The sequence below is a fragment of the Scardinius erythrophthalmus genome (genome assembly GCF_964197995.2).
Source record: "Scardinius erythrophthalmus genome assembly, chromosome: 2".
Classification (NCBI taxonomy): Eukaryota; Metazoa; Chordata; class Actinopteri; order Cypriniformes; family Leuciscidae; genus Scardinius; species Scardinius erythrophthalmus.
This window is the reverse complement of record NC_138222.1, coordinates 51,509,075-51,524,809: the sequence shown is the minus strand read 5'-3', so window position 1 is coordinate 51,524,809 and position 15,735 is coordinate 51,509,075. Positions and strand designations below refer to the sequence as shown.

Here is a 15,735-nt window from a genome sequence, read left to right as displayed (position 1 = left end):
TGAGCAGGTTAAAATTTCATGTGTTATGAAAATTAGGTTACCCGTGATGGTTAACAAACCAGATCTGGCTTATTATTCTTCTGATACTGAAGCTTTAACCTTAATTCAAGGTTACTGAAGTCTCGGAGGAACTAGGCATTACACAGAAACACATAACCAATAGTACTGCATAGGCCTGAATAGGGATGGACTTAAATAGAGAAAGCAATGACTGATTATGAAAACACACCTATGTATTCAGACAATTAAAATGAAATGGTTTGGTTGCATTTTAGGCAGTATTGTTAGAGTTGGCACACCAACAGTGCTCAACGCGTTTGGAGATGATTGGGGGCGTACACATAGAACCCAGCTAAATGGGATACAACTGATGAAATGTAACGGAACACAACCCGTTATGGACCTTTTTCCGCAGATTGTGATGACGCATCTCTGCTGTTATCAACATCGCAAATCTATTTTGGAGCAAATGGAAACACATAGAAGTTTACCCAACTATGGCGACTTCCGCTTCTGAGAACCCGCGGAAATCTGAAAAGGGTCCGTTAAAATAATTAATGTTAAAGGGGTCATATAATGCCATTTTTGTACAAGCTAATATGATTCTTTAGGGTCTAAATTAAAAGTTTGTAATATACTTTAATTAAAAATTCTCATTAGTATTGTAAGAAAACACTCATTTTACCTGGTCAAAAACAGCTCTGTTTTCAGCACGCCGTTTCAGTGCATGTGTCTTTAAATGATAACGAGCTTTGCTCACCCCGCCCCTCTGTTCTGTGCATACACCATTTCTAACACAATAACCACGTGTTGTTCATTATAAACGTGGGATTATGAAATATATTGAGAATGTCGTACATAGAAAACATGCTGTAATGTACCCTGAGTGTAAACCTTAGACGCATTCATCGTGAAGCCTGCAGCAAGGCTGGCAAATTTCGCAAAGATTAATATAAATACTAATATAAAGGTTAATAAAACATTACACTCACATCTTCTGGAGGTTCAGCAGGAGCACGTTGGTACCGATCCGTTTTTTCTCGTTTGTAAAGCTGTCTGGTGTGAAATGATTCGCGCAAACATGAAAGCATGGACGATCCTGGGGAATCCCCGTGAGGGAATCCCAGCGTCAATCCTTTGGGCATATCGCTTCAAAAACAAAACTCAGCCACTGCATCTTCAACGGCTCGGATTTAGGAACATCCAAATGACTGCTGTGTTCCTTATTACATCTAAGAACAGAACACCACAATCGCTTAGACGCCATTCTACTCCAGCATAACAACAATGGCGGACTACTATGACGGCTGTCACAGCTCGCTCAGGGCGGGTCTTGTGTTGAAACACGGCTGTCAATCTCAATAGCGGGAGGGGCGTACGATCTTATGACGTCACAATATCGAACGGCTTGATTTCAGAGAGGGTCAAACATATAAGGAGATTAAAACAAAACCACTGGATGGATTTTTATCATGATAGGATGGTTGTGTACAGGCACTGCCAACAGACATTTCAGTGCAATCAACTTGTAAAAGTGCATGTACCATTATATGACCCCTTTAAGTACTAAATGATTAACTATTTTTAACTTAAAAATGAGAAGCACATTGCATGAGACACTAAAAGAAATAGCAGGGTGAGCATTTGCATTTTGGTCATTTTGACTACCTCAAACACAATGTGAGCATAAGGCAAGATGATTGATTTGACAAGCAGAAAACAGGTGTACCATACGGCAACCAGGATTCATAATCCAAAATAGGAGCAAATTAAGCTGCCGTCACTGGTGTCATCACAATGAGACTAGTGTTATCTGAGGTTTTTGCCAAGACAAGTAGATAAATGTCCTGCAGGTGGCCAGTCCCTGTTGCATGACTTCATAGTGTGCGGTTAATCGATGGTTTCTGTTGATTATTATTGCTGTAGAGAAAGATTCATACGTCTGGAGAGCGAGCCTCAGACCGAGCCTTGTCTTCGAAAAACAAACAGCGGGTAGCAATTTGTTCCAAGCACAATATCAGTGCTCTTTTCGCATTGAAATCTCCAAGAAGCAATTCAAAACTCCAAACCAAAGAGTGGCAAGCCAAGCCAAAGCTGCTGGAATAATTTTCCCCAACTTGGAGTTAGAAACAGAAGACACATAAACACGCACATATTTATAGATAGATAGAGACAGATAGAGATTATGAGGGTAGACATTAAAAACCAACTTCCAGGAAAATGCACCCCATTCAGGACAGAATTACACTCCGCAGGTCTCCATAATGTTAGCAGTCGACCGACATTGAGTGTTATCAAATGGCCGATGTAATATCTTATGTCATATATCCAATACAAATTAACAATAGCAAATAATTATATAAAATGATGATGATAAATACGACAGGTAAATTGCAGTCAATGGTTTTTTTTAAGATCGAGTACTCAAATTTAATGAGGAATCATGTCAGTTCCACATTATACTGTATAACTCATTGCCTATAGAGAAAGATATAGGCTATATACTGTTTCCTGACAACGCACAAATCTTGTTGTTGTTTAACTTTAAGTCTGTATTCTGGTTTAAAAATTAGAATTTAGTATCAGATAGCCAATTATGATCTCAAATGAAAAAGAAAATTGACCAAGATAAACAATTCTTTCTTAATTAGCTGGATCATACAATGTATTAAAACAATATTGAGTTTAAATTGGTTGGCGAAATGAACTGCAGAAAAGAAAACAAATGAATTAAGATGAAAGAAGAACTTATTGTTGATATCGAGCCACTTCCTGACTACATAAAATTACTGAATATCCTGTTCATTAGTTAACTTCAAAAGAACTAAATAAGTGCTTTTAGCCGGTTTGCCCCCTCAGTGCTGAGCTCCTGAATTCTTTCAAGTATTACGCTGATCGCTAAATGTAAGAGCACTGCAGAATGTCAATATTCAATTACTATTAATAGGATTCATTTCTTCCATATCTACTGCAGGCATCCAAAGACTGTGAACACCCAGGAACTCCCCTCCCCCCTCCCCACACAGGAGTTTGTTATCTCTTATGGTCAGTCTCCCTCCATTAGAATAACAGATGAATGTTTTCCATGTCAGACCGCTCTCCACTACAAAACAAAATAAACCCCACACTAAAAAAAAAAACAATACGTTTGTACGTACGTTGCCCATTAATTCAAGTGCACTGGCAACAATCCAGACCACCTCATAGTGGGCAATGTTAGACAAACATGCTGCAGTCCAGTACATTCATTTCAATTTGCTTACAATACTAAATTACAACCAAAATTAAAAACGTACCAACCTTTAGCAGCTTAACCAGTGGCTCTGGTTGAAGTGGCTCTGGCTGTACATTCTCTGGTTATGGTTTCACTTTCGTGATGATGCATGTGTTTTTGAGCCTTTTAAATATTCAAGTGCAAGAAGACGCAAAAGAGAACTCAATTTTGTGCTTGCTGTGAAATGTTGTGTGTGTGTATCTAGCACATGAATACTGAATTAAGTTCTCTTTCATGTGTTCTTGCGCTTAAAAGGACAAATTCACACAAAATTATGCCACCATGCCCGTCTTTGGTGAGTAAAGTCGGTTATGTCTTAAACGTACAGTATGTCATTTTTTTCGCCGCTAGGGGTCGCTAACCTCTTACAATAACAAAGGCGTAGTTTGATGACGCAACATTTGCTAAGAATTATGGATCTTGTTGTCAACGTCAAGCCGACCGATCTATTAATGTTTATGGATGAGTGAATACATCAATGTTTTTATCATAACTGTGATATGAAGCAGGTCGGGATTGCTAAGAGACAGCTATCAGCTCCACACGTGACGCGAGTCCCGCGGATATAAAAGGAATATGGACATTTCATTCTACCAAACTACACGCGAGTGCAGAATTACTACTCACAGGTCAGTTTATTAGACAAATTAAACTTGTGAGGTAACGCAGCGCTGTTTCACTTGGTCTAACATTACACTAGCACACTAAACTGCATTTCAATGTGTTGAAATTTATGTGTTAGTTTGTCTGTATGAGACTAGCAGTAAGCTAGATCAACATTAGAATAACATACAGATCATATTATAACATTTTATCATTGTTGAACTATATAACATTGATTAGTTTTATGTAAATGTGCTCACCTGTTTAATAAAGTACATGTAGGAGCGGTCGAAGTCTCGGACGTGGAGCTCTCGTTTATGTACTGTCTATGGGAGCTCTCGGCATCTCGAAAACACCGCGCTGATATTGATTCTCGTTTTAGTTCTAATTTTTTAACCAAAGTCTGCTTGCCATGGTCCATAATGTTTGAACGAAACAACAACAGCGTGCAAATAGACATTGCGAACTACATTGTCCACGTCTGTCGCCTTGGTTACTATCAGAGGGCTCTGGTTACCATGGCAGTACGAGCGGAAACCAGGGACAACGCGGATATGACGCCATTGACTGCGACAAAACGGAAATAAAGAAACGTGCCGTGTCTTAAAATTAAAGTTAAATTAAAATTTCTCCTGGTTTGAAAGTTGTTGGAAACAGTCGGGATAATGTAAGTACACAACTAAAAAAAATATATAACATAGATATAGTGATTTCTGCTATTTTTAAAGCAAAAAAGTTACATATTGTGCCTTTAAGTGAAAATAAAAATCATGTCTAACAGTATCAGCATATTGGATCTGTGCTTGAGGTCTTAAAATGACAGCAGCCTATTACTATTACTAATCAATGCTAATAAAAAAAAAAGATTGCTCACTGCTTTTGACCGAATAACTTTAATAAGGATTAATATAATTCATACAGTGAAGAATATGCAGTGTTATTTTACATTTGATTACTTTACTATACCTTAATGCATGTATTTTTTAACTTTTCTCATTTAAAAATCCTACTAGTGCATCCCTTCTTTTTTTATTTTAATGAAATTTGTAAAGCAAATGTTTTAATTCAAGAACTGACCTTGCATTCTAGATACGATACCAGTTGGCCATTAAAAAGTAATTAGGTGCACTTTTAAAGAATGTTTGTTTCTGAATTATTCTGCATTCTCAATGAGTTCATGAAGTTCAAAGTTTATCAGAAAGCTCATGACTTTTAAGAAGCATCATTACCATGTGAATATTAAAGTCATCTTAAAGAACTCTGAGATTGCTAGAAGAACAACAGGGCATTTTGAACTTATTGATTTTGAGTTACACACACACACACACACACACACACACACACACACACACACACACACACACACACACACACACACACACAAGCAAATCTCCAAAATGCAAATACAAGCATTTAGTTTTTCTTGTAAATGAGTTCCTAATTACCCCAAACTTAAAAGTAAAGAACATTAATGCAGTACTGATTTATAAAAAGTTTGCCTATTTAGCTAACCAACATATAAAATTAGCACATGACCTTAAAACGGAAGGAATACAAATCAGAGCACGGCTCAAAACATCCAAGCACTGTGTAATAATGAATTTTTGGGTACGCATTATGTGTTCTTGTAAATGCAAATTCTTGTTAATTGAGTTCGTTCCGCAGAGGTCACCTGTTCTTCTGGGACCTCTCTTCAAAAACAGTCTCATACAAACAGGTCTTTAAGCAATGCCCAATGTCAGTGAGCTCATTTGCAATGCAAATGCTCATTTGCTGTGATTTCAGCTAAACAAAACTGCAGTTTTGACTTCTGAAACCAAGCAGCATCGATTTATCATATAACAACATCAAAGTTTGAGTGCAGCACAAATTAAATATCTTGGCATTAGTCCGGTAATGCACAAACACTTCGCACGCTTCAAATTTGAAAGCTTCAATTAAAATAGTTGTGACATCTAATCTCCGTATAAATGTAGAGCGTCTCACATTCCACTCTAGTCTCCCAGTGTGATTACCAGCTAGATGGCCCTGGGCAACACTAAAATGCTTTTATTGCAAAAGAATTAATTACAAAATCATAACTCCTGATAAGCCGCAAAAGTACACAAACACACACCTGGGCTTGCAGATGCTTGCAACTGAATGTCTTTACTGAGTGGAAAGAAAAGGACAAATGTTAGGAAACACTGACAGTGATGCACCAAACCCAGGTTCCTTGCCGTATACAGCCTACATCCTCGAAGATAGAATCATAACTGAAATGCATCCTCACAAGTGAATCTGTACACTGCATCTTGCCAAGCCAATATTGTGATATTTCTTAGTGTTTCCCATTAACTACCTAGACTGTAACCCATCTAATCTGTCCTGCCACAGTTTCATAATGAACTGAAAATATTTTTACACTCTCATAATATCATAAAAGATATTAATTGCTGTGTTTTGAGCCATCTGTCAATCCAGATAAAATCAAAATGGCTATATGGCAAAAAGCTGTAATTTAATTAAAGGTACAGTATGTAACTTTTGGCCCTCTAGCAGTTAAAAAAATGTAACTGCATGCGTTTACATCTTATCATAGTGGCTTGGTTTACTCAAGTTTACAGTGCATTAGGAAACGCGACATGGGGAAGTTACTCTTTAATTTCATATTCGCAAAATGTCCTACATGCTTGAGTATGATTTCACTATTTGTAATAAAGAAGCATTTGTATACCTGTTGGTATCAGCAGTTTTCCACCAAAATAAAAGCTCAAGAGTTTAATATCTTGCCAGTGAAGAAATTTGACTACTGTAGTGTAAAGTAAAAAATACATATATACTTATATTTGGGGGGAGCATGTCATCTTAGCGAGTCAGAGGTCCACTTACCACAGTCTTTTTAGTCATTTGACGAAGTGAAGGCCAAGTATGGTAACACATACTCTGTATTTGTCCTCTGCATTTAACCCATCCCATTTAGTGAACACACATTAGGAGCAGTGAGTAGTGAACACACACACACACACACACACACACTGCAAACCGTGGACAGCGGGCAGCCATGTTGTGGCGCCTGGGGAGCAATTGGGGGTTAGGTACCTTGCTCAAGGGCACCTCTGTCATTTTCTGTCGGTATTGAGAATTGAACCTGTGACCTTCGGGCTACCAGTCTGACTATCTAAAAAATTAGACAACAACTGCCCTATCTATAATAACTAAATACAGTACTAATACTAAGTACACACAAGTATTGGGTAAATTGGGTCTGTTAGACTAGACCTTTCAGAAAAAAAAAGAAAAAAAAACATTAACATAAGCATACAACATTTCTCTAGCTTCATTATTCTTGGATAACTCTTTCCCAGATGGAATGTATTCTGAGAATGCCTTCTCTATGAAAGATACACATGATGCTGCTATATGATTTAGCTAAAATGGGTCATCTTAAAAGTCAACATAAGACTGCTATCAACCTTTTGAAACAGCCTTCCTGTAGGAAGTGAATCTGTGATATTACAGGAAGTGTTCAGTTGGCTGTAAAAACATTTTAAGGGCAACTCAACTTCTCTTACCAAGATCAAGAATACATTTACCATTCTGCTTCTATATTTCCCAAATATACTACATTCTCTAAGCTTTTGTTATAGACAATAAATTATCATTCAAAATTCATCACTGGCCTTACACTGACGAAGCACAAGCACCTTCAACTCTAGACAAGCCCAGCACAATGTCAAGACATTGTTTTTTTTTTAGTCTAGCTCAAGAACTCGTTTGTTTTAAGCAATTCCTATCCGTTCACAGATGATTTATCTCTGTGACAGGCCAAGGGGCATGGCGTGCACACGAGCTTGGCCTTGACAAATTGAGCCAAGGCCTTGGTGAAAAAAGGGGGGAAAAATGCAGACAATCTAATGAAATCTCACTCTATCCGACCATGTCGAACTATGCCATGTCTTAATTAAACGGTTTGTGGAGAAACCCGAGCCGGAGAGGGAGGCAGGGTGACAATGCTTGAAAAAAAGGACATTAAGCTCACACCTTAAACACATCTGGCTTTGGTTACGGATTCCGCTTCCATTTCTCGAGTCTATCTTTCACTCTGGACAGCTGCTGAAGCTGCAACACAGCAAAGGACATGGCTAAAAAGAACGATCAGATTCTGCTAGTGTCGCTTCAAATCTGTCATGCTGAGAGAGTTCACCCCGGTTGCAGGTTTGCAACAATGGTTTATTATAACAGGGGTGTAATTTCTCTGAAACTGAAGGAGATGTTTTGTGTGGAGGTGTCGAGGTGTGGTTAAAGACCAGACCAAACCCCAGACTGTTGTATCATTACCCTGCTGTTGTCTGCAACCTCAAGTTAGAGCTTGTTTTGCAAGTATGAGGCGTAGTCAAGATTCTCAGGACTATCAGTGTACAGTATTGACATACTGGACAAATCTGAAACCTTATTTTCCACAAAACCACTAAATCTGATCCTTTTCTCCTTTAGTTTCAGACTGGGCAAGAGCAACTCTATGCCTGATTTCAAAACAAACCATTTAGCTTCAACTAATCTGCTCATTAAATGTGTTACAAGAAAATCTTTGATAAACTTTGTAATGTTTGACCAGTTAAACAGTGTTAATCTGGAGTGTTGAAAAACATTTAGACAAATCCAATCATCCATTAAATACTGAAATCACACACACAAAAAAAAAATTTAAGAAGCAAACATACAAAAGACAATCAAACATTCTGAAATCACAACATTAGCCAACTTTAATTAGAGTGCACGCATACTGTCTTATACATTAGCCTACATATTAAAAGTGTCTTGCTGGATCATTCAAGTCAGATCATTTTTCAACTTGGTAACACACAGACTGCATTGATCAAAGCTCTAAATATTTAAAATGGAGACAACGATAGCCTGTCCTATATGTTAAAAACCAAACAAATATTATGCAAATAATAGTATTTTTTGAAAAATAAGGAAATATACACATTCAAAAGTTTGGGGTCAGTAACATTTTTAATGTTTTTTTCCCCCATAATATAATTTGCTCACCAAGGCTGCAATTATTTAATAAAAAATTAAATCACAAAAATTATGAAAAACTATTACAATTTTAAATGAGTTTTCTATTTTCAAATATGTTAAAAATGAACAGTCTTCAGTATCACATGATCCTTCAGAAATAATTCTAATATGCTGATTTGATGATCAAAAGACATGTTATTGTTGAAAACATTATTGTTGCTTAATATTTTTGTGGAAACCTGGATATCTGAAAGAACAGCATTCATTTAAAAAGAAATCTTCTGCAGTATTATAAATTATATATACAAGTTACTGAGACTAAACTTCTGATTAATTTTAGAAGTCATGGGCAAACTTCGTGTTCAATAGGAGATGAGTCAACACAAAAGAAAAACTGCATGGGTTCTTTAATTTTTTTTATACAAAAAAAAAAATGATACAAAATACCAAAACACACTTTTAATAAATGATCAACAAAACAAAATGCCCTTCTAGTCCTTCGTTAGCTCAGGGGAACTCGATTAATTACTAGAGCAGCAGCAGACACATTGCAGATGACTTGTTGTGGGTCTTTAACAGTCTGGCAGGACGCTTGGGCTTAAGATGTGTGAAAAGATGTCAACAGATGTAAGAAAGCCTTCCAAACAGGAACACACCACCCGAGGCTGCTCAAGAACATAAATTCACTGAGTTTTGCATTACGTCATTACATTATAAAACAAACTGGCTTTTTATACTGTCTGGAAATGTAGCTGGCTTTCAAACAAACACCAACTCTTTAAGAGGTGGGATCTTTATTACAAAGAACATTTAGGCTTTATGGCTACTTCAGCTTGAACTACACAGGTAGCACTAGAAGCACTTAAAAGTAGACTGCTTTCCACAGCTAGTTTATATGATACAACCAGCTGATGTCAGGGAGGGGGATGGCACATGACAACTTGCTCAGAATCATATGATCTGAAACTGAAGTGTTCAGTTGGGCCCGACAACCTAACTAGAGAAAAGTGTTGACTAATCATATAGGCTAAGTAGTCGAAAGAGTCCACCCCAAAATCTCTCTGATGTTCTGCTCCATCTTTCAATGCTTGTGCGCAACCAGGCAAACAATCTTAATTTAAATTGGTTATACATTTTAATTTAAAATGTAAAGTCATTTAATTAGACAACTAAATAAAATTAAACTTTATTGTTATCAATGGGTAATCGTTCAAGTATGTAAATATTTTTAGTTTTCAAAACAAGAAACCAAAAAAAATTCACATTTTAATTAGGCTAGAACTTCATTCTAATCAAAGAGTAAAAAAAGCAGAGGAAAAAGAGGTTGTTTCTACAAGCACAACAAATGAATAAAACTAGTCACATGCATGTAGATCGATACGTCAATGTCTATCGACTCGAGGAGTTAAAGATCTTGCACTGTGGTCTTGAGAAAATCAACCAGAGTTAAGACTGATGCTTGCGGTGCCCGAAAAACCTGACTAGTCAAAAGAGTATTCTCACCCTCAATTCTCACTCTTCCTCTATCATAAAAGACAAGTCAATGTTCATAGCTCATTATAGCTTTCATTAGAAATATCCAACTGTGGTGTGATTGTCTACAGGGAGCGGTGGGGAGCCATAGGGGAAAGAACAGGCATAAAGACAATGAAGCAGACTCTATGGAGTGGAATAATACACTCTTATATGTCTGAAAAACAAAAGGCAAAAAGATTCAAATCAAGAGCAATCAACACCCTAGCTTTAAGGGTTCATTCTTTCTGCTGTGCTTTGCGGAGAAGGCAAGTTGACAGTTAAAAACTTATCAACAATCACTTGCACCAACATGCTGAGTTACAAAACAGTGAATTGTGATGCAATATTTATCTTGTAAGGACACCTCTTTGAACCAATGTGATGAAAAACAATGGATTTCTGAGAAAATGGAAATCTATTTTTTAAAGTCTAGTATAAACCACTTCACTAAATAAACGGTTTAGATAAAATGGAGAGTAGGAAAGGAAATACCTGGACAACTCTATTGAAGAGTGTCAGTCTGGACTATCATGGACTACGACGAGCCAGTTCCTCTCAACAGCTTAAACTCTCTGGGGGCCAATTATGCGCTTTTTCTTCCTCTTTCCTTCTGGGTAATTTTTAGCCTTAAGCCTTCATATTATCTTTCATTGTAACATTTTTGAGGGAGTGAAAGGAATTTGAGCAAGCTAAAAAGGGTTAAATAAGATACATGAACCACAGTAGAACACCACGACAGCTACTGAGAAAAAAACAGCGAGCTTGAAACATGTTTGCGGTTCCCATGAATGTGGCAAGTGCTGTTTTCTGACTCAAGATCCCCACAGTTCCAAAGAAAGGCATGGGAACCTATCAAAAGCTATAAATCATTGGGACGGCAAGTAAAAAATCTTTTGCAAAATAGTATTATGGTTGTGAGGACAAAAGACAAGATTTGTTTTTAAAGTTCCGCAATCCTCTCTTTATGAAGTAGCTTCTAGGAAGGTAAACCAGGTAATGGGGTAAAATAACCTTTGCATCCAGATGCAATATAACCTGCATCTTGTGCTGTAGACACAGAAATAAGGTTAAAGCAAACAAGCAAGACATTACGAGAACAAAATCATCATTATATGAAAGCCTTCAAGTGACATGGAATAAAAATAGTCTGGAAAAGTCAAGACAATTTCCCAACGACAACTAATTGGTCTGTACACACTGAAAGGGAGAACGTTGCGTGACTTCACACAACGGCAGCCAATTTGAACATATTTGATGTTTAGAGGTGCTTTGTCATTTTTTGACTGTTCTAAAGCATAAGAATACCATAATATGTTAGCAGATATTTAGGAAAAATGCTAAGTTCACAAACTGGCTTCTCTGAAAAACAATGCTATTGTACAATTACTTTGAAATGTGCGTTCCATATCAGAATGTCTTTTTTTTTTTTGGTCTGTGTGTTTCCGCCCACTGCCAATTTTCCCAATAGTGTTTCGACACCCAGTGCATTGCAGTCATGGAAGCCAGCAAACAAACTGGGTCAGAGTTTTGACCACTATCAAAGCACACCAATTCAGTATTTCTCATTTGATTATTAATTCAAACTGAACCGAGTTCAATTCAGTTCAATTCTATCCTTTATCTGATGATTAGGCTACTCATCAAGAAACAACTGATCAAACTCAAAAGTTCTCTTGTTGTTAGCTTATGATGTGCTAGCTTGACTAAAAAGCTGTCTGTAAATAAAACATTAGAAATATCAGCTGTCCTCCTCATTTAGAAAAACAACACAGCCTTTGTAACGGGAACTACTAAATGAGTCTCTTAGTAATGGTAAAAAGCACAACATGGAGAAGAAAGCAAACAGCAGGACTGTATGTATGAATTAGTGAAATTTGGCTTTGAACATTAATTTGTAAGCTAGCAGGATGTAGGTTAGTAGGCAAGGCACTAAATGCAACTGCAAGACTCTCATAAACTCACAAACTAGAACACTTCTCTCATTTCTGACTATCAATTCATTTCATACATGCTTCTGACATCATCTTTAATCCGACATCATCTTAAGGGCATTACCAATATTTTTAAACAGCATTACTGAAGTTAAAAAAGTAACTTGTTTACATTTTGTGTCAGTCAACTACAGAGGCACATTATCATGATATTGAGCAAGTCCCTATAATTCAACTTCTGCCTTGAAGCAAATCTACTGCCTTGTAGTCCTGGCACAATTGCGTGCCATAAAACTTCAGCTGCAGCCCAGGATCTTGCTTTCCCTCCACATCAGCGCAAACACCTGCAAGGATCCGTCTGGTTTCCCAGCTGTGAAATCCTTCAAACAAATTCATTTCTGGTAATCCAAGCCCTTGTTTTCCATCAACATAATAATAAAATAAATGGAACAAGGAATTTCTCACAGACAATTCAAAGTGATTTTGGGTGGGATTCATAATTGGTCTTCATGGGAAAGTTGCCATCTACAACATACTACATTAAAAGTAAAAAAAAAAAAAAAAAAAACTATTCCACCATGATTTGGCCCTAGAGCGTCTGTGAATTATGATCATGAGGGAATGAAAGCAAAGATAACTAAAATGGAACAGATGTCTCAGACAATCCTAAAGACTTCACCGTGAAACCATCGAGTCACAACGGCTGCCTAAACTACAAACACAGGGGAGGTAACAAAATGTATCCTGACCAAGCAACCAGGAAAATAATGAGATGATGTATCTGGATGGTGTCCAGGACCTAAAGGGATCCACCTCTAACCCACATTTTCTTTGCAGACTTTGCCGTGCTCACAGCTTCTCTTCATAAATCTAATAATGGCACCCCTCAATAACATAGCCAAGTCATCTCATTTATTATTTCACTCTTTTCCCTCAGTCACATCGCCTCACTTAAAGTCCCCCTGTGTTGAAAATCAAGCTTTTAATGTTGTTTATATGTCCATGTGGTGTTTATAATTTAACCGCAAATGCATTAAAACTGAATTAAAACTGCACTGAACCAAAGACTCTCAAAAATGCGTCGCAAACTACCTTGTAATCAATCATATACGAAATGAGGCAAGGTGTAGTTACATTCAAGCTATTTTTTTATTTTATTTTTATTAACCCTTTTTTAATTGCACTTTTTTGGACTTCAAAATCAGGACCGCCATTCACTACCATTATAAAGCTTGGAATGATATTGCAAAGATATTTTTTAATATAACTCTGATTGTGTTCGTCTGAAAGAAGAAAGTCATACAACTTGAGGGTGAGTAAAACATGGGGTAATTTTCCTTTTTGGGTGAACTATCCCTTTAAATATTTAACCGAAAAAAATTCGAAAGGAAATTCTAAAGTATTTTTCTAAGTTAAATGTTTTCACACTCGAGAGCACATCAACGGCTTATTCATACCACTCATTACATCACCAAAGAAAAACAGAGAGGAAAAAACTACACAAAAGCATCTTCAAATGCACAAGAAAAAGAGCAGGTACTGTTTGGATAAATCAGAAGCTTTTCTCTGTCTGTAGAAGAAATCCTCCACTTGGAACACAAATGAGACATGTTAAAAACGTTAAGCCCACGGCACTAGTGTAACCAAACAATACGCTTTTCAAACTCTGCCAACAGTGCTGTCAGCATGTCTCATCACACAATGTGGGTCTGGGGCTCGGCCAGGTGTGATTTCTGTTCTGCGGAGCTGCAGCGGTCTCACAGTGAGAAAAACCATGCTACAATCTTATTATAAAAGATCACAGGTGATTTACAGTGATCCATAACAGCTCGACAGTCCAACATAAACATTCTCCGTTTCAAGCTCAAAAGCATCCTGTGGCTTCAAGTTTTTCCCCTTCTTACGATTATAACCAACAGTTTCAAAGAAAGCTCCGGCAATAAATTGCTAAATGTAATGATAATGCAAATCAAAATTACATGTTTAGTTCTTTAACATGAATCAAAGGGTTCTGGTTCCAGTTCCAAGAAAATCATGAAGATCATCAGAAACAGATTTCAAAATAAAACTTCCATGCACAAGTCTATATGACTTTCTAGTCTCTATGGCTCAATATAAGTCTATGGGATTTTTAACCCATTTATGGACACACTAAGCTTTTAAATAGTAGGCTATAGTAATAATAATGGCAATAAATAGTAATGCCTGCCTTGGCTGGTCCTACAAAACCAACTCCAGTTCTACCAATGATAAAAGCAGAAATATGCCTGTAGTAATGCACTTTGACAGCTGCGAAACCATCACTCAGGCTGCGTTTACACTGGCACGTTCTGAGCCACTTCCAAATGTGGTTTTAAATCAGATACATATCAGATATCAGAACATCTGACCTGCGTCTAAACACGTACACCCGGTTCCCCTTGGAATTCCCAGACACCACAAGAGGCGAGGGCGACGCATTTGCCACAAAGATAACTTTTTAATGCCACATTATGAAGCAGGAGAGCCTGTATGCGCTCGCACTAAAACTCACAGCTTTTTTTTTTGAGGTCGAAACTTTATATATGGTTGCAAAATTGCACGCACACAGAACCATTCAGGAGCATAGAAACTGGTTTTCAACCTCTGCCTCGTGAATTTTATAAATAAAACAGCTTCACTACTGAAAGATAAGATACATTGAATTTATCTCCTTGTTGCTGAGAAATATAAATCTAAACGAACTGTAGATAAAACAAACGAAAATTACCAATATTTTCCGGACTAAATCCGTTCAGTCAGATTTTAACTAGTCCATGCTGGTAAATAATCATGGCCAATCAACTATTATATACCATTATATAAATAATTCTAGTAAGGACATTCAAAATCTGAAAGTCAACCATGTCGCAGAGTAAAGCGATCACCAACAGAATCATTTTGGGTGGGGATTAATGTAAACAGAAATCAGATACCAGTCATGTGTTAAAGTGAAGGTAAACAGGCAGGACCACAAAAGTGGAAATGGATATATGGTCAAAAGATCAGATCTGTGCATTTAGACTTGCAGTGTAAACACAGCCTCAGTGACAAGTCATCATGAATAAACCTGAGCATAGAAGCTGCATTTTTAAAGCTGCGCACACACGCTGCCTCGCAACACTAAAAATGGCAGCGTTATTAGTTCATCTCTCAAGAGATACAGGACTGAATGCCAGCGTGGACCCTGAGGCATTCATTTTCAGCAATTACTAACCGCAGCATATTCAGTGCTCCCGACAATGCGTGCAAGGATCCATTCATCACCTGGCTTTACAGTACCATCTGGACACAGGGCTGTTTGCGTTTTAAAGTGAACCCATTACTAGAGGGTGGGCTGTAATATACATCTAAATTAATCATCTAACCTAATGAATTGACTCCCGA

General features: G+C 37.3%; 1 protein-coding gene across 2 annotated transcripts in view; it reads right to left on the bottom strand.

Annotated features, from left to right (window-relative positions):
* furina (furin (paired basic amino acid cleaving enzyme) a) overlaps nt 1-15,735 on the bottom strand; it is a 90,976-nt gene that overhangs the window by 69,755 nt on the left and 5,486 nt on the right. The window lies entirely within an intron of this gene.